Genomic DNA, 27,986 nt, shown 5'->3' on the forward strand with positions numbered 1-27,986 from the left:
CCCGGCCCAGTGAATTAGTGGAAGGTGAAACAAAGCCCACAAGACTGAGGGGGAGTTCACACGGAGTTACATGCCGCGTGATGTGGCACGTAGACGCTGCGGGACCCTTTGCGTGCCGTACACGCTCCCATTCATTTCAATGGGAGCGGGGATCGTATGCGCCGCGCTAGTTTGCGGCCGTGAATAAATGCACGGCCGCAAACTAGCGCGGCGCATACGATCCCCGCTCCCATTGAAATGAATGGGAGCGTGTAAGCCACGCAAAGGGTCCCGCAGCGTCTACGTGCCACATCACGCGGCACGTAACTCCGTGTGAACTCCCCCTTATACCTTCCTGACCCAAGATGTGGCGATCACATATCTTACTGGATCATATCTATGCTGCTGCATATTGTCTTATATATGTATAAAAACTATACGCTCAGTAGAACTGACTGAGTGCGTCAGGAAAGAGAAGTATATATCCTTCTCCTAAGAGCTTACAATGTATTATATTATAGACACACTAGTCCTAAGAGCTTACAATCTAATTTACAATAGAAACCCTGCTCCTAAGAGCTTACAATCTAATATATTATAGACACACTGGTCCTAAGAGCTTACAATCTAATATATTATAGACACACTGGTCCTAAGAGCTTACAATCTAATATATTATAGACACACTGGTCCTAAGAGCTTACAATCTAATTTACAATTAAAATCCTGCTCCTAAGAGTTTAACATCTAATATACAATAGAAACTCTGCTCCTAAGAGCTTACAATCTAATATATTATAGACTTCCTGCTCTTAAGAGTTTACAATCTAATACACAATAGAAACTCTGCTCTTAAGAGCTTACACTCTAGTAGACGATAAAAAGTCTGATCCTAAGAGCTTACAATCTAATACTTTATAGACAGTCTTATCCTTAATCTAGGAGCAGAATAGATATTTTGCTCCTTAGACTGCCCATATAACTTAGACAGCCGTCAGCCAATTACTTGTTAGGTCAACGACTATTCCTCTTGTCTGGGTATGCACATGCGGCAAGGTATGCATTTAATTTCATTGGGGAAAGGGCAATGCATCACCAATCCTCCACATCTGCCATTGGGGAAATGATTGGTGTTTACTACACAGTCATGGACAAAAGATTTGAGACCAATATAAACTTTTCACAGTTTGCTGCATGTGTATTTTTAGATCTTTTTTGTCAGACGTTTCTATGGTGTACTGAAGTATTATTCTTAACCAAACAAATGTAACCACAAAGCTTGGGATATGATTTTATAACCTAACCCTGCTTTAAACGACTCCACAACTTTATCTCTGACCTGTCTGGTAGGTTCCTTGGTCTTCATGATGCTCTTTGTTCATTATTGTGCATTTATACTGAGACTAAATTACACACAGCCGGACTCTATTAACTCATTAAGTGACTTCTCAAGGAAATTAATTGTATTGGATTTTATTTGGAGGTATCACTATTATGGTCAGTCCATATAACAAAACACAAATGCTCAAGTATGAACATTTTCAAAAATTTATAAAAAACCTGGTTCGAAATGATCAGGTTTGTTCCTTTTTATATATAATATGATAGGTGGTTCTTTTGCACAAGACTACATGGCACCACCAACCTGTGCGGATATCTACAGCCCAGTTAGTGTTGCTGAGGAGCTATTAGTAGAAAATGACATTATAGAACATTATTAGTAGAACAATGGCATTATTTTCAATATTTTTTAAATGAGAGGTTTGTTCAATTGAATAGTTATAGAAAGAACATTTCAGAATTCCAATGGCCGGTAAAAGGTGGATGACGCAAGTTTTGTTGTTTTCAGAAACTATATAGGAACTGATGCCAGCTTTGTATGCTAAAAACAGGAGCAGATTTTGGTTCCAATTCTGATTTTCAATATTTGTGCATCTGTTTGACGTTATAATCCCTTGTTAGTGCCAAAGAAGCCACAGATGTCCGCTCAGCTTTTTGGCTCAGAACTTCACCTGGTTTCATACCCATATACGGCGCGCTCCCCATAATATAGTGGCCAAACAAGTGCATATGGGCAACACACAAATTACAGTACATAAAAGCTTCATGTAGTGCCATATATACTCCATGCATGTACAGTATATGACTCTGACATGCGAATAGTTCCTGAAACCTTTTATTTGAATTATTCTTACATAGTTCCCCTTGTTTACCTTTCCCAAATAACTTTTTTTAAGTGGTTTTACCCTTTTCCTTTTGTGCATAAGTGAAGATTCCTGAATCGATCCCTGAAAGAAGAGGATCCACCTACAGAGCCTCCGGCAAGATTTAGGTGAAGGCATTGCACCATAGTGAGCTGAGATCCAGGGTTGTGGAGTCGGAGTCAGGGACAGTTTTGAGTGGAGTCAGAGTTGGAAAAAAGCTACCAATTCTGCTTCAAAATAAAATGATAAATTATTTTCCATTATATCATACAGTTATTGACATTATATGATTCATTAGATACATTGTTTGTTGTATAACTACTTTCTTAACCCTTTCCCGCCGACGGCATTTTTTGATTTTCATTTTTGACTCCCCTCCTTTTAAACTCCGTAACTTTTTTATTTCTCTGCTCCCAGAGCCATATGAGGTCTTAATCTTTGCAGGACAAATTTTTCTTCATGATGCCACCATTAATTATTCTGTATAATGTACTAGGAAGCTGGAAAAAAATTCAGAATGGGTTGAATTTGAAGAAAAAATGCATTTCTGTGACTTTCTTACGGGCTTCGGTTTTACGGTGTTCACTTTGCAGCCAAAATGGCATGTCCCCTGTATTCTGTGATTCGGTACGATTCCGGGGATAACAAAATTTATATGGTTTTATTTACATTTAAAAAAATTTTTTTTCTAAAAGTCGCCATATTCTGACAGCCGTAACTTTTTTATATGTCCATGTACGGGGATGTATAGGGCGTCTTTTTTTGCGGGGCTAGGTGTACTTTGTAGTTCTACCATTTTGGGGAAATGTTATTGCTTTGATCACTTTTTATTCAAATTTTTATCAGAATCAAAACAGTGAAAAACAGCAGTTTGGCACTTTTGACTATTTTTCCCGCTACGGCGTTTACCATACAGGAAAAATATTTGTATAGCTTTGTAGAGCGGGCAATTTCAAACATGGGGATACCTAACATGTATGTGTTTCACAGTGTTTAACTACTTTTATATGTGTTCTAGGGAAAGGGGGGTGATTTGAATTTTTAATACTTTTTAAAAATTTTTATACTTTTTTGCATTTTTTGCATTTATTAGACCCCCTAGGGGTCTTGAACCCCAGTGGTTCTGATCACTAATGCAATGCATTATAATGCTAATGCATTGCAAAGCATTGCAAAATATTGGCACTTCTATTGCAGGCTATGTAGCATAGCCTGCAATAGAAGCAATGTAATGACAAGCCGTGGAGCCTTCACAAGGCTCCCGGCTGTCATAGTAACGTGACGTCGGAGCTTACTCCGGGTGCCGGCTATCACCAAGAAAATGGAGGCGCCCACATGCCGCTGGGAAAATGGTGCCTCGGTCAGCTTTGACCGAGGTGCTGGAAGATTTAATGCCTCCGATCAGTCCGGGGACCGATTGGAGACATTAGCACCGGTTGTCTACTGTGTAAAGCAGTAGACACCCGGCGGCTATGGCGGCCACCATAGTTACACACCTGGCATGCGCCGTACTATTACGACGGATGTCGGGAAAGGGTTAAGAATTCAATCACTGGCTTCTTCTTGGATTTGAGGTGCTTTAAAGCTTCTATCTAACATTGACTGTCAACCACATATGAAGGAGTTGGAGTTAGAGTAAGATTCGGAATCGGGTTGGGAAAAAATAAAGGAGTCAGAGTTGAAGAGTTAATATCGGAGTCATACTGTGGAAAAATAGTGGACTCTACTGGTTTGGTAGACGACCGACTTGACAGCCCATGACCGTGTAATGTGGTGTCACGTGAAGCATAATATCGGTGCACATGGAGCTTGGGTAGGTTGTACACAAAACCTTAATGTCATAACAAGTTAACTATTTCAGCACTTAACAGGCTTAATGTAGTGTACCGACTATCTATAACCAGATGTTTGATTCAGCAGGAAGGCTTAATGAGTTTATTTCCCTCCTGTCGAGCTCTTGTTCCTTCTTCTAATATCTATTACTAGGTCAATAATTTCTAATCAGATGAAGGTTTTGGACATCAGTATTAGGATAGCAAGGCTCTTTATACTATAGGTTTGTCATTGACCTTTAGATCATTCTGCATATGGAGTGATTGAAAACATTGACAGATATTGATACAATTTCCTGTTTCCTGTTTTTCAGCTGCATCAAAAACAGAAGTCTTGGCACAGATCCAAACAGACACCTGACCAACAGAGCAAGGGTATACACAGATATCATAGGACCTCATAGTGACAGTAGTAAGGGCTGCTCCCTTGAGCATTTTTTTCAATAAAAACAAAAATTCACTCTGCATTGCCCCAGTGATTTGTTAATATTAACTACTTCTGTATATCATGTGGCCAATTTATTATGACTGGTGTATAAAGTATTAACTAATGGATGCGCCAAATAATTAAGAGATGTACACCTGTATCTCAGGTGGTTTGTGCACCAGAAATTTACATCTAAACCAGTAAATGGAGGAAAACTCACAAATTTTTGAGGCCTGGGAACACCGAGTGTTATGACATCATAATGCTTGGTGTGCTCATGTGGCCGCTGGTAGCCAAATTAGAGTATGATATAGTAACCCCAGAGTATAATAATGTCACTTTAACTTTGGCTATGTTTGCCTTAGAGAGCTAGAGCTAGAACTTAGAGCCTTGACAGTGTTCTATACTGTCTTATACATAGGTTCCTAGGAGCCCTGACAGTGTACTACACTATGTTTTATAGATAGGTTCCTAGCAGCCCTGACAGTGTACTACACTATGTTTTATAGATAGGTTCCTAGCAGCCCTGACAGTGTTCTACACTATGTTTTATAGATAGGTTCCTAGGAGCCCTGACAGTGTACTACACTATGTTATATAGATAGGTTCCTAGGAGCCCTGACAGTGTACTACACTATGTTTTATAGATAAGTTCCTAGGAGTCCTGACAGTGTTATACACTATGTTTTATAGATAGGTCCCTAGGAGCCCTGACAGTGTTCTACACTATGTTTTATAGATAGGTTCCCAGGAGCCCTGACAGTGTTATACACTATGTTTTATAGATAGGTTTCTAGGAGTCCTGACAGTGTTATACACTATGTTTTATAGATAGGTTCCTAGGAGTCCTGACAGTGTCATACACTATGTTTTATAGATAGGTTCCTAGGAGCCCTGACAGTATTATACACTATGTTTTATAGATAGGTTCCTAGGAGTCCTGACAGTGTTATACACTATGTTTTATAGATAGGTTCCTAGGAGCCCTGACAGTATTATACACTATGTTTTATAGATAGGTTCCTAGGAGCCCTGACAGTGCCATACACTATGCTTTGTGCATTATTAGTCTAGTTAGATTGTGTTTTTCTATCATTCAGTCCACACCATACTTGTCATCAATGCCAAAATCCAAGTAATTGCAAGTGGTTCACTTACTTTTCCTTACAAGGTATTAGAGTACTGTTAGAGTCAAATCCTCCATCTTTGTATTTTGTCAGTCATCTTGTAACTTTTCACACATAAACTGTATAAGTAAGTCGCAGCTGGCTATTTGTATATCTTATCTTCATGGTATATGGAGGTCACTGAGACTCATTTAGCACCAACATGACATCTTATCTCTGTTTCCATGATATATGCATATAGACATAGTGTAAGCTGTTAGTTCACACATAAGTGTTTTTGAAACTTTCTTTGTTTAAAGACAAAGTACAAAGTCCATTAAGCTGTAATGAGATGCAAAATACATGAGGCCTCAGCCAATAGTCATGTGCCAGGTTTATCTTATAACCAATCATTTTATGCCAACCATGTTAGAATAGTCCAACCTGCTCTTGTCTGTATTGTATTTAAACCACCTTTGTGCACCATTAAATTAGAACTCACTTGATACACCATCATCTGTGTGTGTGTGACTTCTCCAGACCTGATAATGGGCGTAATTACTTCAGGCCTGATATTTAATTTGGAACTCAGCAACATACTCTATCATGGGGACCCCTTAATGTCCCTAACAGAACCTGACGCCCATCGTGGGGCATCGATAATCGTTTAATGTGCAGCCGATAGTGTACTGATCCACTCACCAACCGATTTGGAGACGGGCCCGGAGGACCTCAGATGAATAAAACGGCGCTGTAACGGTAAGTCCTTTTCTTGCCAAATAACTAATCTGAGTTCCTACGTGTCCCGGATCCTGTGTGTCGGTGAGTGAAGATTAGTGCTGCATATGTTATAACAATCGATGCCATATTATATAGTGTGCAAGAACCTGAATAGTATGTTGTTTGTAGTGGGGTGGGAAATGTTATACCTCATTCTTTGTCTACTGTCCATGCTGTCATTTGGTTGTTACATCTGTTATAGAGTGTAAAAAGCGGTGCAGAAGAGAGAGTTATTCTTCATCCTTAATCCCTAGAGTTGCGAGAGTGGAAGTACTGAGTGATTGAAAAGTCCTTGTTTTGGACACTAAGGACTGAGTAGAATCTGAGTAAGTACATGCAATGATTCAGGGGTGTTCGATAGAGGGACACAGACAAAGTGGAGTCTGTGGAAACCAAATGAGGGTTTTGCCCTGAGCACTACGCCAGAACATGCACATTAGAGATTAGTTCAATGAAAACAGAGTGACTGTTTGGGAGGTCCCACTAGGTGAGTCAAAAGTGACCCTCTATTGTCTTAATTGCCCTAGAGGAGTGGGATGCTCACGGCTGACTGGCCATCAGCTATTATGGGGGAGGGACCCTCTGAGGTAGGGTATACCCCCATATGAACTAATAGGAATGGGAGAGAGAGAAGAAGATGCCGCTCAAGGAAAAAAAAAAAAAAAATTAAAAGAGCAGGAGTTACCAATGGAGAATAGGCAGGACAGATACAGGGATAGAGGGTAACCAGGAAGTGTTTTAATTGTGGAAACCAGGGACACTTGGCTAGAGATTGCTGGTGTCCTAAGCGAAGGACAAAGGCTTTGAGCGTAAGGAAATGTATAGTGAGCATCCATTCACAGTCCAGCTAAAGGGTTAATGTGCTCGGCACTTAGCATTGTGTTGTTAGTTTGTTGGTTAGTGGAAAGTGGAAACATGATATGTTTTGTGGTGAGGATACTGCAGGTTAAGTGTAGGTATGTGTATACACATATGTGTATATAGGCTTGGGGGTGGACATTAAGTTATTTCTAGAATGTCTATAGTGTCCTTTTATTCAGGAAAGGTTTCCCATTTTGAGAATGCTCCCCTCATGGTAATGTTTTTAAAATTGGATAAATGGCATAAATATGAGATCAACATTATTATGTTTATTTTATAGTAATATGCAAATTGGTAAGAAGATGAAGGCAACTATTTACATGTTTTGGTTTGTTTTCTCCTCAATATTTAGCTGTGCGGGAATTATAACTAACTCTGTGCCTATTTGTAGGAATAAGATTTGGCCGTCCCAAGAGAATAAGTGATATCACGGTACAAAATATATGAAAATTTTTATTTTAGTTCAGACAAGTTCTTTTTGATTTAATTGACATTTGTTTTGTTCTGTCTGGAGCTCCAGTGTGACGTTGCATGTTTGTATGGAAGGTTCAGAAAAGTGAATGGGCCCATATATGTGTGTCAGTTATATGTACATGTTACATGTGTCTGCTATGTGTACATGTTCTGTTTGTCCATGTCTGTATTGTTACATTTTCAGTCTCCACAGCAAGCAGATATTGAATGCTGATAACCACAGAGGGTGGTGACAAGTAGATATGAAAGGGAGGCATAAAAGTTCTTTCCATTGTTGAATATATATGTGTGTTTTGGTGTAAATGAGATGTACTTGATATACCATGTACATGTATTATGTACTCAGTGTGTATTGGTGCGTATGTGTATCAAATATATCACATGGGCTTTACACTTGTAACATAAATATTTGTTATGGGTTTATACTATAAATCCATGAATGTTAACAATCGGGATTTATTGTGTGAAAAAGTTATTCAGATGTTCTTTCTGATATGGGATTAGGCCCCATAGGGGTAGGCAATACATGTGAACTATCTTGCCACAAGGGGCACAGAACGCCCCTAATATGTACACGCAGGTAAAGATAAATTGCAGTTCTACAAAGTTAAAGTGGTGTTTCTGGGTCATTGTTTGCTACAAGGTGCTACATAGCTGTCTAAGTAGATCAGAAGTCACTCGCATATCTGCTCTGTAATTTAAGGCTTCCGCCTTCTCTGCTGATATATGTTGAGTATTTACTTACCTCAATGAATTTCTGGAGTGTTTAGAAGTTTTAGAGAACTGAATTTACTTGGGATTATATAAATAAGTCTGCTGGGATATGTAGTACTACAGCTATGACAAGTGTGGGGAGAGTCAGCGCAGCTGCTTCCATGATAAGACACGGTTTACAAGGGGTGATAAATCTTGCATTGGAAACAAAGATAACAATGGCTGGACATCTCAGACTGCAGTGTGTCTTATCTATGTCTTCTAATGTAAGCTTTGCATTCTGTGCTGCACTACAAGTCCCTTCTAACCTGTTAACAATAGTTTCAGGGGAGGAGTAAGGAGAGTCAGATAACTTAAAATTAATTTTACTTTTGCTGATTTGGTTACGTAAATGATGAATCTATTGTTAACTCTGATGAGAATTCTTTTATTTTAGATTATTCACGATTTGGGAATGATGGTGGATTCTGCACCAGATATGTCATGGTCACTGAATATGAGGTAAACCAAGGGTAAAACCAAGCACAAGTAGAACCATTATAGAACTGTATGGGACTCAGCTCATGAAGTTGAACTAGAAGCCATCACTGAGACAGGGTACAATGTCTGAGGGTAGGTGTTTGATTTAGTGGGACTATGGTCCAATCTGGAAAGCGAGAGCTTTCTGTAGGGTCAATGTTAAGCTTAAAAGGATTTCCATGCTGTTCAGGTAGTGATAGACCCTGCTGCCCCCACATAGGTGGGTATAGTCAAAAGTCAGGACACACACTAAGGCTGATACGAAGGAAAGTAGAGGTAACTTGTGGGCAGACACTGCCGCTAACCCAGTTGCAGAGGCCTAGGGGATATGCCTTACTGATAATTGGTCACTATACTCGACCCAAACCCCCCTTTTAGCTCTCTTTTCAGGTTTTACAACACTGAGGCACCAAAAATGGTCCAGGACTACAGTAAAAGAGGATGTACAAGTCCTGATCTCCGGTGGTAAGAGAATATATTTACTGAGTGCATTGTCCCCACTGATGGCATAAAGCAGTGTTTAGAAGTAGCCATGTGTGACCTGGTGAGCAGAGGATGGGCGGCTGCAGGATTTAACATCACTACAGACACTGCATGGCATGTGTTAAATGCAAAGTAGGCCAAAAAGTGAAAAGTTTCTCAGAGCCAGGCCCAGAGCCCTTGTACCTGTTCCAGAGATTGCAGGTTAACTATATGCAGTTACTAAAGGTGAGACGGTATAAGTACGTGCTTGTGTGTATAGTTATCTATCTTCAGGATGGCCTGGGGCATATCTGGTGAAGAAAGCTACCACAAACGGGGCTGCAGATAGACGGCTACTGAAGAAGTAGTGTGTCACTTGTATTGGTATTTTCTGTAAGGTACCCTCCTAAGAGAAGAATTGGCTTTAGCCCATGTCAAACTTTCTTTGGGGGTTGTATTCTTGGCAACTCCTACAGATGTGGTATGGTGTACTGACTGACTATGTGATGTATTGGCAAAAACATTTCACTAATGTATAGTTTTGAGTTTTCTCTCCTTCTCAGATTTTAAGTTAGTGGGCGGGACCTATTCATTTGAACCAAGAGATTGATGGTGATAAAGAGACACGTGAGAAAAACCTTGGAACCAAGATTTGATGGTCCATTCCAAATGCTGATGATAACCAGTACTTCTGTGAAATTTGAAGGAGAGCCTAATTGTATCCATGCTTCATATTGCAAGAAAGTCTCTACACACAAAGCGATGAAGATTCTCCTGATAATGCTGTTACAGATGGTCCTGACGATAAGCCTGCATAGAACATTTAACAATGAAGTGGGACAATAAGTTTCTTAAACATCATATGATTTTGATCGAAGATCTGAATGTGTCAGATTGTAGGATATGTACTCATAACCCCATATTAGCCTAAGTCATGTCATATATAGCTGTTTCATTGACGCAACAGGAAATGTTTGAGGTATATAGTTAAGAAGATACCACCTCATATTTTAGGAACAATACATAGTATAAACAAGTAAATATCAGCGAGTTGTAGTAAAAATCTTATCTTCATTTTGTTTGTTTAATACAAAACATATACAAAAGGATGAGCAGACCAAGATATAAAAGGCCAGAACTATGATTGAGATTAGGTTAGAATACAGGAACATATGAGGGGAATCTGGTAAAGTCCGGCAGTAGACATTAGGTCACTGAAGTACCTAAATATGAATTCCTGTATTCAACCATCTCAAAATGGGGGAATGTTAGAGTCAAATCCTCCATCTTTGTATTTTGTCAGTCATCTTGTAACCTTTCACACATAAACTGTATAAGTAAGTCGCAGCTGGCTATTTGTATATCTTATCTTCATGGTATATGGAGGTCACTGAGACTCATTTAGCACCAACATGACATCTTATCTCTGTTTCCATGATATATGCATATAGACATAGTGTAAGCTGTTAGTTCACACATAAGTGTTTTTGAAACTTTCTTTGTTTAAGGACAAAGTACAAAGTCCATTAAGCTGTAATGAGATGCAAAATACATGAGGCCTCAGCCAATAGTCATGTGCCAGGTTTATCTTATAACCAATCATTTTATGCCAACCATGTTAGAATAGTCCAACCTGCTCTTGTCTGTATTGTATTTAAACCACCTTTGTGCACCATTAAATTAGAACTCACTTGATACACCATTATCTGTGTGTGTGTGACTTCTCCAGACCTGATAATGGGCGTAATTACTTCAGGCCTGATATTTAATTTGGAACTCAGCAACATACTCTATCATGGGGACCCCTTAATGTCCCTAACAGAACTCATATATTTCCTGTCAAATTTCATACCATCTGTATCCGTTAACATAAGTGGAACATAGACTAATATTACTTTTGCTTCAGTCCTAGAAAACACCACTGTCAGCTATTTTTGCTAACATTACCAGCTGCTGTTATGTAATATTAATGTGTCACCACCTGCCAGCCCAAAAATAAAGTCAGCATCTTTCTCTTGGTTAAACATAGTATTAAGAGACATCATTTTTGGTATATTTGTTGACAACGAGAATAATGCAAGAAGAAGAAGTTGACAGAATGGAATAAAAGTTTGTGTGTGTGACTGTGGTGATGATATAATGTATGGAAGTGATATTAGGGTGAAAGGAGAAGTTTTTTTTTTTTTTTTTTAAATGTAGATTGTGAGCCCCAGATAGAGCTCACAATGTACATTTTTCCCTATCAGTATGTTTTTTTTGGAATATGGGATGGAAATCCACGCAAACACGGGGAGAACATACAAACTCCTTGCGGATGGTTTTTTGCCCTTGGCGGGATTTGAACACCAGGGCCCAGCGCTGCAAGGCTGCAGTGCTAACCACTGAGCCACCGTGTGGCCCCTGAAAGGAGAAGTTTATTGGGGAACACTGTACAATAGAAAGGAGATTCTAGTACTCTGTTGATTCTGTGTACGAGATAAGATATAGCTGGGGTAAATGCCGGATCTTCAGAGTAGGCTGGTTGTTAGGTCAATCAGACGGAGGCAAGGATATCAGCTCACAGTTGTAGCAGTTCACACAGTCCAGTGGTATATAAATCAAAATAGCTTGCTTCAGCAAGAAGGTAACATAAATAGTCAGGATACAAAGGAGGGAAGTCTCCAAGGTTTTCTCACCAATGCACCAGGTGATTTTTGCCTTTCTCCTCCAGACACACAGGGCACCATGTACACCAGCTTTTCTCCCACAAGAGACGACCACACCCCCACCCTTGGGCAGCCTCAGTTCTTTTACAGCTGATCCCTTGGGTCACTTACCAAACCATAGGCCTGGGTCTACAACAACGCCTAAATCCTGGACCCATACTCCAGCCAGTCACCATGTAGATACCAGCCACCTCAGTGGAAGGTACCTGCCATCTACAACTTTTCCGTCTGCCTGTCTGCACGGGTCATGGTGGTATACGGGTTGTGTATGGTGTCCTGTGAAACATTTACCCACAAATACTGCAGGGATCCTGTAGATCAGTGGTTCTCAACATTTCTAATGCCGTGACCCCACAATAAAGTTCCTCATGTTGCGGTGACCCCAAACCAAAAAATAATTTTGGTGGCTACTTCATAACTGTAATTTAGCTATAGTTATGATTCAGAATGTAAATACCTGATATACATTATGTATTCTCATTGCTACAAAACAAACATAATTTAAACATAGGCATACCTCCCAACTTTTGAAGACCAGAAAGAGACCGCCCACTTTTATGTTGACTCCGCCCATTCTCATTCATTTTCATGTGCTCCCACACAGTGTAATCCTCCTACTGTCACCTGTAAATTATATGGCCCCCCTCCATCTCTCCCCCAGTTTCATATAACCTCTTCTGCCCCCAGTTTCATGTCCCCCCTACATCTCAGTCCCCAGTTTCATGTTCGCCCATCTCTGCTCCAAGTTTCATTTCCCCCCGTCTCTGTCCACAGTTTCATGCCGTTCTCCCCACCTTCATCTGCCCCAGTGTCATGCCATTCTCCCCCCCACTTTATCTGCCCCAGTGTCATGCCATTCTCCCCCCCTTCATCTGTCCCAGTGTCATGCCGTTCTCCCTCCCTTCATCTGCCCCAGTGTCATGCTGTTCTCCCCCCTTCATCTGCACCAGTGTCATGCCGTTCTCCCTCCTTCATCTGCCCGAGTGTCATGCTGTTCTCCCACCCCATCATCTGCCCCAGTGTTATGCTGTTCTCCCCCCTTCATCTGCCCCAGTGTCATGCTGTTCTCAACCCCCTTCATCTGCCCCAGTGTCATGCAGTTCTCCCCCCTTCATCTGCTCCAGTGTCATGCCGTTCTCCCCCCTTCATCTGCCCCAGTGTCATGCGGTTCTCCCCCCTTCATCTGCCCCAGTGTCATGCCGTTCTCCCCCCTTCATCTGCCCCAGTGTCATGCCGTTCTCCCCCCTTCATCTGCCCCAGTGTCATGCCGTTCTCCCCCCCTTCATCTGCCCCAGTGTCATGCCGTTCTCCCCCCTTCATCTGCCCCAGTGTCATGCTGTTCTCCCCCTTCATCTACCCCAGTGTCATGCCGTTCTCCCCCCTTCATCTGCCCGAGTGTCATGCCGTTCTCCCACCCCTTCATCTGCCCCAGTGTCATGCCGTTCTCCCCCCCTTCATCTGCCCCAGTGTCATGCCGTTCTCCCCCCCTTCATCTGCTCCAGTGTCATGCCGTTCTCCCCCCCTTCATCTGCCCCAGTGTCATGCCGTTCTCCCCCCCTTCATCTGCCCCAGTGTCATGCAGTTCTCCCCCCCCCTTCATCTGCTCCAGTGTCATGCTGTTCTCCCCCCCTTCATCTGCCCCAGTGTCATGCCATTCTCCCCCCTTCATCTGCCTGAGTGTCATGCCGTTCTCCCACCCCTTTATCTGCCCCAGTGTCATGCCGTTCTCCCCCTTCATCTGCCCCAGTGTCATGCCGTTCTCCCCCCTTCATCTGCCCCAGTGTCATGCAGTTCTCCCCCCTTCATCTGCTCTAGTGTCATGCCGTTCTCCCCCTTCATCTGCCCCAGTGTCATGCCGTTCTCCCACCCCTTCATCTGCCCCAGTGTCATGCCGTTCTCCCCCCTTCATCTGCTCCAGTGTCATGCCGTTCTCCCCCCTTCATCTGCCCCAGTGTCATGCCGTTCTCCCCCCCTTCATCTGTCCCAGTGTCATGCTGTTCTCCCCCCTTCATCTGCCCCAGTGTCATGCTGTTCTCCCCTTCATCTGCCCCAGTGTCATGCCGTTCTCCCCCCTTCATCTGGCCCAGTGTCATGCTGTTCTCCCCCCCTTCATCTGCCCCAGTGTTATGCTGTTCTCCCCCCCTTCATCTGCCCGAGTGTCATGCCGTTCTCCCACCCCTTCATCTGCCCCAGTGTCATGCCGTTCTCCCCCTTCATCTGCCCCAGTGTCATGCTGTTCTCCCCCTTCATCTGCCCCAGTGTCATGCCGTTCTCCCCCCTTCATCTGGCCCAGTGTCATGCTGTTCTCCCCCCCTTCATCTGCCCCAGTGTTATGCCGTTCTCCCCCCCTTCATCTGCCCGAGTGTCATGCCGTTCTCCCACCCCTTCATCTGCCCCAGTGTCATGCCGTTCTCCCCCTTCATCTGCCCCAGTGTCATGCCGTTCTCCCCCCCTTCATCTGCTCCAGTGTCATGCAGTTCTCCCCCCTTCATCTGCTCCAGTGTCATGCCGTTCTCCCCCCCCAGTTTCATGGGCCCCATTCACTATGTTCCGACTTAATGTTTAACACAAAAAAAACACCACTTATACTCACCTTCCAACGCTCCCTCGCTGCTCTCTCCGCAGTCACCGGACGGATGATGCTATCACGTCCGCGCATGCGCGCGGGCATTCAGTTTGGAACGCACGTCCATAACGATGTTCATTCCAGCTGAAAAGCGCTACTGAAACCGTAGAGCGGCTTCTCAGCGGCTAAAGCCATTGGAAATATGTATTTTTCGATGGCTTTAGGCAACCCCTGTGTTTTGGTTGTTCGACCCCCGCCGGGGTCTCGACCCACAGGTTGAGAACCGCTGCTGTAGAGCCTGCAAACTTATAGGTTGCAGTTGGGCAGAGTGTTGTGACAAGGGAAAAGAAGGTCTCCATACTTGAGTCCAACCATCATCAGATTCCAAAAAAGACCTGGATTCATCACTAAAGACAGTATGGTTCCAGTCTGTAGCAGTCCATTGCAAATGAAGGTGATGGTGGCTGTTAGTAGGCCACGTAATGTGCGCCATGACACCAAATGTTCCTCTACTGGAAATAATCTGGGCAGAAACACGAGTGTGTAATGAAGGTTCTACGAGGATCACAGGAAACTGTGAGAACCACTCAAGTTTGGTGATGGATCAAATGGATCCTTCTAGTGGTCTGTCTGGGCCATCCGATTCTTGTTCATTATATATATATATATATATATATATATATATATATATATATATATATATATATATATATATATTTTATGAGCCCCACAATGTACATTTTTCCCCTATCAGTATGTCTTTTTGGAATATGGGATGGAAATCCATGCAAACACAGGGAGAACATACAAACTCCTTGCAGATGTTTTTTTGCCCTTGTCAGGATTTGAACACCAGGACTTCCAGTGCTGCAAGGCTAACCACTGAGCCACCGTGTGGCCCCTTGTTCATTATATCTGTGTACCCTAATGTAACCACTGCTCCCAACACATCCTAATAGCCTAGAATGGCCTAGATGGCGGGCAATTCATAGAAACAACTATTCTGCTCCTCTCAGTCCAATGATGTGTCCCCTCTCAAAGTCTGTCAGTGGGCAAAATGTCTTCAAGTGTGTGGTAGAGACATGTCTAGAAGTCAAAGATCTCTCACTGAGAAGTACACTACCCAAAAGTATCCTCTGAGAGCCTTATTATAAGCACTTTTATACCATTTTGTGCCAAGATCTAGTATCTTCTCAGACTACACCTGTAACCATTTACACATCTGCCTGAGACATAACTGTATGACGAGTTTTGCAGCAATGTGACATTTCCATTTGGGTTTATTTTATTTATTTTTTTGTGAATGAGTGTATATACTGTTTGAATATTTAATTTTTCACGAGAGTCTATGTGGCGGTATAGTTGCTCCTCAGGACACAGACCAATATGTCAAGGCACAACGTCACCATGGAGAGTAATGTAGAAAGCGTAGGACTAATATATAAACAATTAGAATGCAATGAGTGTATGAAGGCAGGACTTGAGTGTTCCAGATCCTAGCGAGGACGGGCTGTAGACCATGTTTACATCTCACTGACATAGACATGCATATACTAAGAGTAATTTATACCTATTATTGCAATGTACTGTAGAGATAAGAGCCCATTTGTTTGTCAGAATATTACATAACAGCACAGTGTAAATTATGGACTATTTTTTCATAAAGGCAGAATGACGTTCCTGTGCGTTTCCAAATTTCATAAGATCAAATATATTTATCCCTATGTACTACTAGATGAAAGTCTTACTTGTTTCAAAGAATACAATGTAATATTGTGCATTGCATATAAAATAGCCCAGAAGTATAGATGTTGTCGTGATCATGGTCACATGTAAGAGACTGTTACTCAATATTTGAGTAATATAGAATACTATTAGATATTAGATACTTACCTGACCTGACCTCTTTACAGGGTAGTGCTGGAGAAGTTAACCAAATGTCAGTTTATGGTGTGACCGACAGATATGTATTGTAGATCTGTCCTCTCTTATTCTTTTTGTAATAAACCATGATTTTGTGATACTTTGCCACAAGATGCCTATCCTAAATGTCTCTATCTGTGGCCACCTAGTGTTTGTATTGTGTATTGCAGCCATTAATGTTTTTTATTTTTTTTCTAGCCTGGTGTCAATATTGTATTAAATTTGTATCATGAGCCATTAGCCAAATTTGTGGTAAGGTAAGGGTGGACATGTCTGTAGGTTTATGGTCAGCTCAAGAAGAGTCCAAATAAGGAGGAGGAGGAGATCATGAAAACCATGAGAAACTGGTAAAGAGAGTATATCAATAATATTGCATAGCTTATCGTGGTATGAAGAAGTTATAAACTCAGAATACCCCTTTAAGCACCATCCCAGCTGACTCTTGTTCTCAGTAGGTGCTGGATATGAAAAGGGCGGTTTCAATTTGCGTAATGGAAAGTTGTACAATTTTCCTATATTCTTTCTGTATCATTTCCTCACAGTTGTCTAGATCTCAGATTGTTGTCATCCATTCTGCTTATTGCCAGTGGATAAAAATCAGTGCATGGTCATGTGATATATAGTCCATGGTCATGTGAAATATAGTCCATGGTCATGTGATGGATACAGGTGTACAACTCGTTACAAGGCAGATGTCTGATTACTGTGCTGTGACTATGAAGAACTGCACCTGTGTGTTCATCACATGACCATGGACTGTATATCACATGACCATGAACTGTATATCACATGACCATGAACTGTATATCACATGACCATGGACTGTATATCACATGACTATGGACTGTATATTACATGACTATGGACTGTACATCACATGACCATGAACTGTACATCATATGACTATGGACTGTACATCACATGACCATGTACTGTACATCACATGACTATGAACTGTATATCACATGACCATGGACCAGTGGCGTAACTAGGAATGGCGGGGCCCCGTGGCGAACTTTTGACATGGGCCCCCCCCCCCATCCCAATTGACGCCGAAGACCTCGACCGACCCCCTCCTCCACACTCTATTATGTCCCTTACTTGCCCCTGCACACAGTATTAACCCCAATAGTGTCCCCTGCACACACAGTATTAACACCAATAGTGTCCCCTGCACACACAGTATTAACCCCAATAGTGTCCCCTGCACACACAGTATTAACCCCAATAGTGTCCCCTGCACACACAGTATTAACCCCAATAGTGTCCCCTGCACACACAATATTAACCCCAATAGTGTCCCCTGCACACACAGTATTAACCCCAATAGTGTCCCCTGCACACACAGTATTAACCCCAATAGTGTCTCCTGCACACACAGTATTAACCCCAATAGTGTCCCCTGCACACAGTATTAACCCCAATAGTGTCCCCTGTACACAGTATTATGTTCCTCTGTGGACACCCATAAACAATTATTATACTCTGGGGTCTTTTCAGACCCCAGAGTATAATAATCGGAGACCCGGGAAATAAAAACATAAAAAAAAAACAAACACTGTTGCTTCTTACCTGTTCCCCGGCTCCTGTGCTGTGCTGTCCTCCTCTCGCGTCCTTCGTTAATGACGTCGGACGTCACATGACCCGGGAAGCATGCCGGGTTCATGTGACGTCAGAGACGTCAGACAGCAGTAGGACGGAGGCCTGGCAGGATCGCGGAGAGGTAAGTAACAGTGTTTGTTATGTTCCCTTACCTCTCCGGTCCGCCGATCATTATACTCGGGGGTCTGCAAAGACCCCCGAGTATAATGATAGCCCTTGTGGGGCCCGCGGTGTCACTTGCCGATCCCGGCCCAGCCAGGATCGGCAAGTGAATAGGGCCCGTAACTGCCTATTGAAAAAAAACCGCAGCGGTAGCGGCTGTCACCGGGCCCCCTAATGGCCCGGGCCCTGTGGCAGCTGCTACTGCTGCTACCACGGTAGTTACGCTACTGCCATGGACTGTATATCACATGACTATGGACTGTATATTACATGACTATGGACTGTACATCACATGACCATGAACTGTACATCATATGACTATGGACTGTACATCACATGACTATGAACTGTATATCACATGACCATGGACTGTATATCACATGACTATGGACTGTATATTACATGACTATGGACTGTACATCACATGACCATGAACTGTACATCATATGACTATGGACTGTACATCACATGACCATGAACTGTACATCATATGACTATGGACTGTACATCACATGACCATGTACTGTACATCACATGACTATGGACTGTATATCACATGACTATGAACTGTATATCACATGACTATGGACTGTATATCACATGACTATGGACTGATTTTTATCCACTGGAAGTAAACATAGTACATGATACCAAGCAGAAATCTAGAACCCCATGATGAATTGATGCCAAAATTATATTTGGAAAATTGTACAACTTTTCATTATACAAAAAATAACATATGTCTCTTAATATTGGTCTGTATTGGTCTGAAACTGGACAATCCCCTTAACTTTTCTTAGGACTACTTAATACACAAAAGAGAATTTGACTGAATCTTTACTAACATTTCCTACATAATTTTATACCTCCGAGTATAATGATAATATATGTGGGGCCCGCGGTGTCACTTACCGATCCCGGCCCAGCCAGGATCGGCAAGTGAATAGGGCCCGTTATGGCCTATTAAAAAAAAACAAAAAAAAAACGCTGCAGTAGCGGCTGTCACCGGGCCCCCTAATGGCCCGGGCCCTGTGGCAGCCACCTCCGCTGCCTCTATGGTAGTTATGCCACTGGTGTTAACCTATCCATCAATATCTGATCTGTGGGGTTCGACAGTTGGACCCTGCACAGATGAGCCAAACCTCCAGCCTCCGGGTATTGGAAGCTACTGCAGTGAATACTAAGGAACGTAGACAGTCTGCTCCTATACAAGTAATAGTAGTGGAGCTGCAGCCTTGTCCACTGTATAGTGGTGGCACCAAGATACTGCATCATATCACCTATCACCGGAGCAGACCCACTACCACTCCTCATCTACTGCGTAGGGCTGCCGGAACAGCTGATCTGTGTGGGTGCTGGGTGTTGGACCTCCTCAGATCAGATATTGACCTATCCTGTGGTTGAGTCATCAGTCACAACCATACATTTCAGTTCAGAAACCCCTTTATGTTTCTCTAGGCCTTCATGGAGGTCTTCTCAAGGAGACACACTACCAACCTGACACATATCACTTCCTAACCAACCTGTTTTCTGTATTTATTGCATATCAGTAATCACTCACCCTCTTGACTATAATACAGGTCTATAGCTATAACATCTTTGATGGCTGAAGCCACTTTCCTTGGTCTTTTTCCCATAAAGAAGAGGACATTGGCTGTTCGGAGTAATATACATATAGATGATTGTTTCTTTCTATGGTCTGGGTTCTCTGCGCCTCGGATGTATTTCCAGGGAACGTGAAGTAACAGCAACAATCTGAACTACCCAATAAGAGTAACAGAAGCTCAGGAAACACATCTGCCTTAATCTGCCGCTGCTTGATGACCTTATTTCTTTATCTTCTCACGTCACTCCACTCTGCAGAGCGTTATTTGGTTCAGGGAGAGGTTATTATTGGCGATGCATGTCTCTCATAGCGTTTCATTCTAATTCACAGAACAGTATATCGCTCATCTCAAGCTGCACTGTGAAATTGCAAAAAAATAATTCAGCATAGCGTCCTCCAGGGACCGAGAAATTTAGTACAGCTAAGACTCCCTGGAAGTGATCTGCATGCAGAGGAGATAAGGAGCGGGAGATTTTATGTGTACTGTACACTCACCGGCCACTTTATTAGGTACACCATGCTAGTAACGGGTTGGACCCCCTTTTGCCTTCAGAACTGCCTCAATTCTTCGTGGCATAGATTCAACAAGGTGCTGGAAGCATTCCTCAGAGATTTTGGTCCATATTGACATGATGGCATCACACAGTTGCCGCAGATTTGTCGGCTGCACATCCATGATGCGAATCTCCCGTTCCACCACATCCCAAAGATGCTCCTCTATTGGATTGAGATCTGGTGACTGTGGAGGCCATTGGAGTACAGTGAACTCATTGTCATGTTCAAGAAACCAGTCTGAGATGATTCCAGCTTTATGACATGGCGCATTATCCTGCTGAAAGTAGCCATCAGATGTTGGGTACATTGTGGTCATAAAGGGATGGACATGGTCAGCAACAATACTCAGGTAGGCTTTGGCGTTGCAATGATGCTCAATTGGTACCAAGGGGCTCAAAGAGTGCCAAGAAAATATTCCCCACACCATGACACCACCACCACCAGCCTGAACCGTTGATACAAGGCAGGATGGATCCATGCTTTCATGTTGTTGACGCCAAATTCTGACCCTACCATCCGAATGTCGCAGCAGAAATCGAGACTCATCAGACCAGGCAACGTTTTTCCAATCTTCAATTGTCCAATTTCGATGAGCTTGTGCAAATTGTAGCCTCAGTTTCCTGTTCTTAGCTGAAAGGAGTGGCACCCAGTGTGGTCTTCTGCTGCTGTAGCCCATCTACCTCAAAGTTCGACGTACTGTGCGTTCAGAGATGCTCTTCTGGCTACCTTGGTTGTAACGGGTGGCTATTTGAGTCACTGTTGCCTTTCTATCAGCTCGAACCAGTCTGGCCATTCTCCTCTGACCTCTGGCATCAACAACGAATTTCCGCCCACAGAACTGCCGCTCACTGGATGTTTTTTCTTTTTCGGACCATTCTCTGTAAACCCTAGAGATGGTTGTGCGTGAAAATCCCAGTAGATCAGCAGTTTCTGAAATACTCAGACCAGCCCTTCTGGCACCAACAACCATGCCACGTTCAAAGGCACTCAAATCACCTTTCTTCCCCATACTCAGGGGCGTAACTACCGTGGTAGCAGCAGTAGCAGCTGCCACAGGGCCCGGGCCATTAGGGGGCCCGGTGACAGCCGCTACCGCTGCGTTTTTTGTTTTTTTTTAAAGTCCGTTATGGGCCCTATTCACTTGCCGATCCTGGCTGGGCCGGGATCGGCAAGTGACACCGCGGGGCCCACAGAGGCTATCATTATACTCGGGGGTCTTTGCAGACCCCCGAGTATAATGATCGGCGCACCGGGAGGGGTAAGGTAACATAAAAAACACTGTTACTTACCTCTCCACGATCCTGCCAGGCCTCCGTCATTCGTGTCTGACGTCACATGACCCAGGCCAGCTTCCCGGGTCATGTGACGTCTGACGTCATTAAAGCTGGACAAGAGCGGACAGGACAGCCGACAGGAACAGGTAAGCAACTGTCTCTGTTCTTTTAATGGTTTTAATCCCCCGGGTCTCCGATTATTATACTCTGGGGTCTTTTCAGACCCCAGAGTATAATAAATGTTTATAGGTGTCCACAGTGGGACATATGGGGACACTATGGGGGATAATACTGTGTGTGCAGGGGCACTATAGGGGTTAATACTGTGTGTACATTGGACACTATAGGGGTTAATAATACTGTGTGCATTGGACACTATAGGGGTTAATACTGTGTGTGCATTGGACACTATAGGGGTTAATAATACTGTGTGTGCATTGGACACTATAGGGGTAAATACTGTGTGTGCAGGGGACACTATAGGGGTTAATACTGTGTGCATTGGACACTATAGGGGTTAATACTGTGTGCATTGGACACTATAGGGGTTAATACTGTGTGTGCATTGGACACTATAGGGGTTAATAATACCGTGTGCATTGGACACTATAGGGGTAAATACTGTGTGTGCAGGGGACACTATGGGGGATAATACTGTGTGCATTGGACACTATAGGGGTTAATAATACTGTGTGTGCATTGGACACTATAGGGGTTAATAATACTGTGTGTGCATTGGACACTATAGGGGTAAATACTGTGTGTGCATTGGAAACTATAGGGGTTAATACTGTGTGTGCATTGGACACTATAGGGGTTAATACTGTGTGTGCATTGGACACTATAGGGGTTAATACTGTGTGTGCATTGGACACTATAGGGGTTAATACTGTGTGTGCAGGGAACACTAGGGGTAAATACTGTGTGTGCAGGGGACACTATAGGGGTTAATACTGTGTGTGCAGGGGACACTATAGGGTTTAATACTGTGTGTGCAGGGGACACTATAGGGGTTAATACTGTGTGTGCAGGGGACACTATTGGGGATAATACTGTGTGCAGGGCTTACTAAGGGACATAATAGAGTGCGGAGGAGGGGGTCAGTCGAGGTCTTCGGCATCGGTTTGGGGAGGGGGGGCCCCATGTCAAAAGTTCGCCACGGGGCCCCGCCATTCCTAGTTACGCCACTGCCCATACTGATGCTCGGTTTGAACTGCAGGACATTGGCTTGACCATGTCTACATGCCTAAATGCACTGAGTTGCCGCCATGTGATTGGCTGATTAGAAATTAAGTGTTAACGAGCAGTTGGACAGGTGTACCTAATAAAGTGGCTGGTGAGTGTATGTAACAATGTATCTTTACAATCAATATATTTTTGCCTGACTTATAACTTATATGTAACCATATAACAAATACTTTTAGTTTACAATTGTTGGATTCTTGTAGGTAATTCATAGTTAAAGGGAATCTGTCATGTTATACATGTATTCCGATCTGTGGATACTGTGTTACAGAGCCGGAGCAGCTGAGCAGACTGATATAGCTATGTAGGAAAGGACTCAGTATATGTTGTATTTTATACTTTGCAGGTTATACTATACATACTATGGAGGCAATTGTTATGGGGCCTGTGATGGGAGGGGGCCTGCAAGTGACTCTCACAACACTTTGATCTGCTTTGATGTTTGATGAACAGTCCAAGCAGGGGCGTAACTACCGTGGTAGCAGGGGTAGCGGCTGCCACAGGGCCCAGACATTAGGGGGCCCGGTGACAGCCGCTACCGCTGTGGTTTTTCTTTTTTCTTAATAGGCCGTTACCGGCTGGAGTTACTCCAGCCAGGCACGGGCCCTATTTACTTACCAATCCTGGCTGGGCCGAGATCAGTAAGTGACACCACGGGCCCCACAAAGACTATCATTATACTCGGGAGTCTTTGCAGACCCCCGAGTATAATGATCGGAGGCCAGAGAGAGGTAAGAAACATAAAAAACACTGTTACTTACCTCTCCACGATCCGGGCAGGCCTCAGGCCTAGTTGTCTGACATCTCTGACGTCACGTGAACCCAGCCTGCGTCCCAGGTCATGTGACGCCTGACATCATTGAAGAAGGACGACAGCGGAGGACTGCAGCGGAGACAGGGGACAGGTAAGTAACAGTGGGTTTTTTATGTTTTTATTCCCCCTGCGACTCCGATTATTATACTCTGGGGTCTGAAAAGACCCCAGAGTATACAGTCCTATGAAAAAGTTTGGGCACCCCTATTAATCTTAATCATTTTTAGTTCTAAATATTTTGGTGTTTGCAGCAGCCATTTCAGTTTGATATATCTAATAACTGATGGACACAGTAATATTTCAGGATTGAAATGAGGTTTATTGTACTAACAGAAAATGTGCAATATGCATTAAACCAAAATTTGACTAGTGCAAAAGTATGGGCACCCTTATCATTTTATTGATTTGAATACTCCTAACTACTTTTTACTGACTTACTGAAGCACAAAATTGGTTTTGTAACCTCAGTGAGCTTTGAACTTCATAGCCAGGTGTATCCAATCATGAGAAAAGGTATTTAAGGTGGCCAATTGCAAGTTGTTCTCCTATTTGAATCTCCTCTGAAGAGTGGCATCATGGGCTACTCAAAACAACTCTCAAATGATCTGAAAACAAAGATTGTTCAACATAGTTGTTCAGCGGAAGGATACAAAAAGCTGTCTCAGAGATTTAACTTGTCAGTTTCCACTGTGAGGAACATAGTAAGGAAATGGAAGACCACAGGGACAGTTCTTGTTAAGTCCAGAAGTGGCAGGCCAAGAAAAATATCAGAAAGGCAGAGAAGAAGAATGGTGAGAACAGTCAAGGACAATCCACAGACCACCTCCAAAGAGCTGCAGCATCATCTTGCTGCAGATGGTGTCACTGTGCATCGGTCAACTATACAGCGCACTTTGCACAAGGAGAAGCTGTATGGGAGAGTGATGAGAAAGAAGCCGTTTCTGCAAGCACACCACAAACAGAGTCACCTGAGGTATGCAGAAGCACATTTGGACAAGGCAGCTTCATTTTGGAAGAAGTTCCTGTGGACTGATGAAACAAAGATTGAGTTGTTTGGTCATACAAAAAGGCATTATGCATGGCGTCCAAAAAAAACAGCATTACAAGAAAAACACATGCTACCCACTGTAAAATTTGGTGGAGCTTCCATCATGCTTTGGGGCTGTGTGGCCAATGCCGGCATCGGGAATCTTGTTAAAGTTGAGGGTCGCATGGATTCCACTCAGTATCAGCAGATTCTTCAGAATAATGTTCAAGAATCAGTGACGAAGTTGAAGTTACGCCGGGGATGGATATTTCAGCAAGACAATGATCCAAAACACTGCTCCAAATCCTCAGGCATTCATGCAGAGGAACAATTACAATGTTCTGGAATGGCCATCCCAGTCCCCAGACCTGAATATCATTGAACGTCTGTGGGATGATATGAAGCGGGCTGTCCATGCTCGGCGACCATCAAACTTAACTGAACTTGAATTGTTTTGTGAAGAGGAATGGTCCAAAATACCTTCATCCAGGATCCAGGAACTGATTAAAAGCTACAGGAGGCGACTAGAGGCTGTTATCTTTGCAAAAGGAGGATCTACTAAATATTAATGTCACTTTTCTGTTGAGGTGCCCATACTTTTGCACCAGTCAAATTTTGGTTTAATGCATATTGCACATTTTCTGTTAGTACAATAAACCTCATTTCAATCCTGAAATATTACTGTGTCCATCAGTTATTAGATATATCAAACTGAAATGGCTGTTGCAAACACCAAAATATTTAGAACTAAAAATGATTAAGATTAATAGGGGTGCCCAAACTTTTTCATAGGACTGTAATAATTGTTTATGGGTGTCCACAGTGGGACATAATACTGAGTGCAGGGGCCACCTTGGGGGATAATACTGAGTGCAGGGGCCACTGAGGGACATAATACTGTGTGCAGGGGCCACTACGGGACATAATACTGTGTGCCGGGGCCACTGAGGGACATAATACTGTGTGTAGGGGCCACTAAGGGACATAATACTGTGTGCAGGGGCCACTAAGGGACATAATACTGTGTGTAGGGGCCACTAAGGGACATAATACTGTGTGGAGGGGCCACTGAGGGACATAATACTGTGTGCAGGGGCCACTAAAGGGCATAATATTGTGTGCAGTGGCCATTAAGGGACATAATACTGTGTGCAGTGGCTACTAAGGGGCATAATAGTGTGTGCTCAGGGGCCACTAAGGGACATAATACTGTGTGCAGGGGCCACTAGGGGCATAATAGAGCATGCAGAAATGCGGAGGAGGGGGTCAGTCGAGGTCTTCTGTGTCAGTGTCAGTCGGGGTGGGGGGGGGCATGTCAAAAGTTCACCACGGGCCCCGCCATTCCTAGTTAAACCACTGAGTCCAAGTATCATAAATTCCCCCCCGCCCTTCTCAAAATACCCTAAAGCCAATCTGTGGCCTGAAAATGATATATTTTCTTTTTAATAAACTTTTATGTTAAACGTTTTTGTTTGTTTTTTACATTTGGTGATTTATTTTTTTTCAAATTTTCTGTTATTATTCTCTAGGTTAAAAAAACACAACCTAAAAATGCAGTTCTAACTCTCACCGCTAAGCAAAATAATATGCCGATGCTTCCTGTTTTCTGTAGGCGATTTCTTGCTGACTTTTCCACACACCGATGGTTACAGCTATCATATCTATCATATACTAGTGTATGTAGATAAGTTGCAGAATTCACCAGTCACAAGCGATGATTTCACAGTTACTACTTTCCTCCCTATAACTTCCGCAGAGATCGCAGCGCGACTTTAGTAGACTCTCATAGAGTCTGTTCCAGACCATGGTGTCTATGGTACAAAAGACCAATTCCAAACTGTAAAAAGATTTGCGCTTACCCAGGTTCTTCTTGATGAAATCCTCTTTATTAATATTAATTTGCTTGGACTGTCCAGATTTTTCAGTAGGAATTTGAGCTGCCCTGGGCCAAGGTAGTGTGAGCCCCCCAAATTACCACCACTTCAGACCTACCTGACGCATACAAATAATGATGTGACTGTAATGGCACCACATAGTATAATGCCCCTTATAGAGCCTCACACAGTATAATGCCTTCTAAGTGGCCCCATATAATATAATGGCCCATCATACAGCTAAATGCCCCTCTATGGGCCACATATAAGATAATGGCCCTTCAGACATTATACTGTCAACTTCCAGTTGCCCTCTCCTGCTGTTCCCACAGTATAATGCCGCCTTCATATTTTCCCCCAAGGGGCTTCTCTTTAGTGGATCCAGTATATGGCACTTCCTTGGCCCCTGACGTGTTAGCTGTGTGATTTGGCCCATCATACCTAACACATACCTCCCAACTTTTGAAGAACCGAAAGAGGGACAAAATGTGTGGCGCACTACGCGCGTCGCGGCAGATTTATCCCTGCCCACTTTTGTGTTGACTCCACCCACTTGTTAATTTTTCATGTGCCCGCACACAGTATAATCCTCCTACAGTCACCCGTAAATTATATGTCCCCCCTCCATCTCTCCTCCAGTTTCATATACACCCTTCATCACCCCCAGTTCCATGTCCCCCTTCCATCTCTACCCCCAGATTCATGTCCCCACATCTCTGCCCCCAGTTTCATGTCCCCTCCATCTCTGCCCCCAAATTCATGTCCCTCCATCTCTGCCCCCAGATTCATGTCCCCCCATCTCTGCCCCCAGATTCATGTCCTTCCTCCATCTCTGCCCCCAGATTCATGTCCCCACATCTCTGCCCCCAGTTTCATGTCCCCTCCATCTCTGCCCCCAGATTCATGTCCCCCCATCTCTGCCCCCAGATTCATGTCCCCACATCTCTGCCCCCAGATTCATGTCCCCACATCTCTGCCCCCAGTTTCATGTCCCCTCCATCTCTGCCCCCAGATTCATGTCCCTCCATCTCTGCCCCCAGATTCATGTCCCCCCATCTCTGCCCCCAGATTCATGTCCCCCCATCTCTGCCCCAAGATTCATGTCCCCTCCATCTCTGCCCCCAGATTCATGTCCCTCCATCTCTGCCCCCAGATTCATGTCCCCTCCATCTCTGCCCCCAGATTCATGTCCCCTCCATCTCTGCCCCAGATTCATGCCCCCTCCATCTCTGCCCCCAGATTCATGTCCCCCATCTCTGCCCCCAGATTCATGTC

Source organism: Leptodactylus fuscus, chromosome 2 (assembly GCF_031893055.1).
Source record: "Leptodactylus fuscus isolate aLepFus1 chromosome 2, aLepFus1.hap2, whole genome shotgun sequence".
Classification (NCBI taxonomy): domain Eukaryota; kingdom Metazoa; phylum Chordata; class Amphibia; order Anura; family Leptodactylidae; genus Leptodactylus; species Leptodactylus fuscus.